Source organism: Larus michahellis, chromosome 5 (assembly GCF_964199755.1).
Source record: "Larus michahellis chromosome 5, bLarMic1.1, whole genome shotgun sequence".
In the NCBI taxonomy this organism is placed as follows: domain Eukaryota; kingdom Metazoa; phylum Chordata; class Aves; order Charadriiformes; family Laridae; genus Larus; species Larus michahellis.
Window position 1 is genome coordinate 6,755,302 of NC_133900.1, and position 3,776 is coordinate 6,759,077.

The window sequence follows — 3,776 nt, forward strand, 5'->3', positions numbered from 1 at the left end:
CGTGGAAAGCATCGATGGAGCTTCGCTTCCTTCCAGTGACTGTGGTTTATAATGACTTAGAATGGCTTAAAATGTTTTGTCAAAGTGTGGCACATTGAAGGAAAAAATCATTTTATTGGTAGAAATTCTATTTCTCTCTCCTTTTTTGAGGTCATGGGTTGCCAAGAAGGCACATTTCCCAATTCAAAAAGGCCAAATTTTATTCCTTTCCTCTATTTTTGTTTTTTCCAACCACCTCTTTTGATTCCTTCCAGAGAGAATAAAATAATCCAAAGTGCTATTATTATTTCATTTATTAAAATCAAGGAAAGCAGTTTGAATCTTTTTTTTTCTTTTCCTGCCAGCTTTCACCACAGTACAGGATGTTTCTGGCATCTGCCTTCCTCTCCATCGCTAACCAGCCTGGTATCGCCCCTGCGATGACTGCTCGTCTTCTGCGCTTCTCTAGTTTCTGAAATGCCATGATAATAGATGTCCGTATTGAAGGTATCTCCCAAAGGTGAAAAGCTTGGGCGTGTTACGGATACACACTCCTAATGTCCGTCTGCAGGATCTTCCCCATTACCTGATTTTGAGAGCCTTAAGATTCTTTTAATGGCGTTTCTCATTATCGCTTTCATTGTCAAAGGAAATAAGAATGGTGAGTAACTGCTGGTGCTGGTACTTTAGTTTTTCGGGGGGTTTTTTTGTAATCCTGATTTGAAAAATAAAGAAGAAAAAAATTTTTGCCTGCAGTAAATGCCAGGGAAAAGACATAGCACGGCGTGTTTCTCTTCGTTAAATACTAGATAAGCGACGCAGCCGGACTTGTTCAGTTGGCATTCCAGATGCTTTCAAGCTTAAGTCCCCAGATGCGCTGGTAACTGGTGTGTTTTCCAGCATTCAGAAATACCCGTGTATCAGCGAGAATGAATTTCATGTTTTCTGCTTTGCATCATTTTAGATGCTCTCTCCTCAGCTACTTGTAGTACCAAAACCAGTTCCCGCGTTTCAGAAACGCACAGTGCCGGCCATGGCGTTCACACCGGGTAAGGAAATGGTTCCTGAAATAAAAACATATTTTCCAGGAAATTCGTACCTATTGACTGTGTGTCCAAGGGGATCGCATCATCAGCTCGAGAGAGAAATTCCATTCTGAAATATCGGAGGATGACGCCTCGCAGGTCTCGCTTGGTTCTTACGGCACCGTGATCTTGACCGGTTTTCTCAGGTATTTTCAGCTGAAGGATAAATGATGCAAACTCTTATATAGATCAGTTCCCTTTGCACATAGAAATTCAGGCTGTTTTTTTTTTTTTCTGAAAGGTCCCTACTGAAACTGGCGCAGTGTTTATTTGCAATGTTTTGGATAATACTTGAAGTTTATTTACCTAGAAATAAGGTTGCAAAGCATTTAATGGATGTTAATGTAGAAACCATTTAGCAGTTAGATGGTAGGACGTTCCTCAAAGAGGCTCTTTTAAGAATATTTTGTGTTGTGCAACAGAAATCTGGTGTTGAGAGAGAAACGAACGAGGTGCCCTATTTCCTTTTCCTCCTTTCTTTTATGTACCCTTTAGCATCAAGTGGATTCCTCATAGCTGATAGGAAAAAATCCTTTGCTGCTTGTTCAGCTGTGTTAACGTCTTACCTAAAAATTGGTATTCCCAAACAGACTTCCTGGAGAAAAGCGACAATTACGCCGAGCTTCTCTGGGTTGTGTATCACCGAGGTGGTTCACGCAGCACCTCCACTTTTGTGTTGAGAGACGCGCGCTCTGCATTTTCTGCTTGCCTAATGGCAAGAACTTCTCCGGGAAGCTGGAAGAAAGAACTTGATTGTGCTGTTCAACAGAGTCAGCGAATACCTTTGGTGTGCCGTTAGATGGCATTTTCACTGGAATGTCTGACGACACCTTGAGGTAGGTGATGATTGTTACTTCTGTTTTACCATTGGTAAAATTAAATCACTAGGGGTTTAAGTGGTTCACCTGACGATTAGATAATAAATCCAGAGCATGTGAAACACCAACTCACTAGCTCTTGACCTCTGGCAATATAGCTCCATTTAGTATAAAAAAGGGGGAAAAAAAAAAACCCAAAACCCTTCAATTGGTCATGGGAAGGAGTGAATGTGTGTGAATCTCATACCCTCTCAATCACAGGGTTCTTTTTCATTGACGCAAAGCTATTCTGGGGTGTGAGTTCACAGGGAGAAAGGGTGACTGAGGTGAGAAGCGTTCAAACAGCTGAGCAAACCGCGCATGCATTTTAAAAGGCTGCAGGGTTTATAAGTTCAGAAAAGCCTCAAACTGTAAGGTTTATTAGCTAGCATAGTCATTTTCCAAGGGAAACAGGTGAAGATGTGAGTTAATTAGTCCTCTGCTGTACTGGATGTACTATAACACCGGAGAAATACTTTTTTTTTTTTCTCTTTTTCTGTATGTGATTGACCAATATAATGGTGATCTAGAGAGTTATGTGGCTACGAGAACAAAACGAAACCCAAACTAAACCAAAAACCACTGTCGAGAGTGACGCTAGGGCGTGTTATGTCGAAATGCTTCCGGTAGAGAGAACTCATTACGAATGCTCTTGCACACAACAAGGGAGCCTTTGGGGAAGGCTTTCCTGGATGACCGTGCCGTTTTTGTCATGACTTGCGAGAAGCTGCATTCATACGGGAGCATGTTTAGGGACATGGCCATGGAAAATCAGGGGAACGGATTTCAAAGCAGAATCTACAACTTTTCTTTTTTCTCTTTTTTCTTTAGATGGAGTGATTTATCGTTCTGATTTGAATTTTGCCAGGAGATTGACCTTGAAGAGCGTAACTTCTGTGGTTAGAGTAATACCATTGGTGGGCTTTAGTGTATCTGGCAAGTATGTTTCACAAAAAGTTTGTATTTTACAGATGCTTTTATTAATTTTTTTTTTCAGGAAAGGTAATTTTTTCCACAAGACTGTGGAAGGATTTTATAATGCATATAAATGGAGTTTATTAAGGTTTTGGCAGATTTGTGACCCACGTTAATTCGTACAATTCACAATGTCTCATAGTGAGCAGTCAAGTTTAGTATTCTTGGGCTCAGGTAAAGATTCCCGGGTACAATTCTCTCTCCCTGACCTCAGGCGGCGTAGTTTCTTAGACCAGAACGTGTTTTCACCAGTAGGACAAAAGCCCGTATATTGATCATACCAGCTAATTCTCTCTGAGTTAAGGTATAATTCACGTGCCTAAAGTAGGTAGCAAATATAAAAGCGTCCGAGCAGCTGTGTAAACAGATATTTTAAAAATAATGCCATTTATAAGTTCAAACAGCCTCCTAACAGTAAAGCTTGTTAGCCAGCGTAGTGATTTTCCAAGGGAAGTAGGAGTTGATGTGACTTAATTAACCCTCAAGTATATTGCCCACAAAGTACCACACGGAACAGTCCTGAGCCCCAAATGTTGGGCAGCTCTTTTCCACTCTTTGGTGGATACAGTCTCCACCTTGCATCCAAACACGGAGACGTTTGCGATGGAATGGCGGCACTGCTGTTAGAGACGAGGTGTTGATGAAGTGAGGGATGTAAGGAGAGCAGCTCGTTTTGTCTTGATTGTGTGGACGTTTAACCTTTTCATTTGCTGACGAGAAAGCAAAAGCGCTGACTCGCACAAGCACAGTGATTATTGGAGGCCCCTGATTTAAGTAAGTCGTGATCAGCTTGCCCCAAGTCGCTGATACGTACGGCCGCTTAGTAGTCCTCATTATTTCTGTATTTATTTTCCCATGCCTGTCATGGTGACAGGGTTAA

General features: G+C 41.5%; 1 long non-coding RNA gene across 1 annotated transcript; it reads left to right on the forward strand.

Moving 5' to 3' along the window:
* Positions 1-404: 404 nt before the first annotated feature.
* LOC141743682 (uncharacterized) lies at positions 405-3,340 on the forward strand. The gene is made up of 3 exons (XR_012587160.1): positions 405-640; positions 1,068-1,210; positions 1,655-3,340. It is a non-coding gene; the product is annotated as an uncharacterized LOC141743682 (long non-coding RNA).
* Positions 3,341-3,776: the final 436 nt, after the last annotated feature.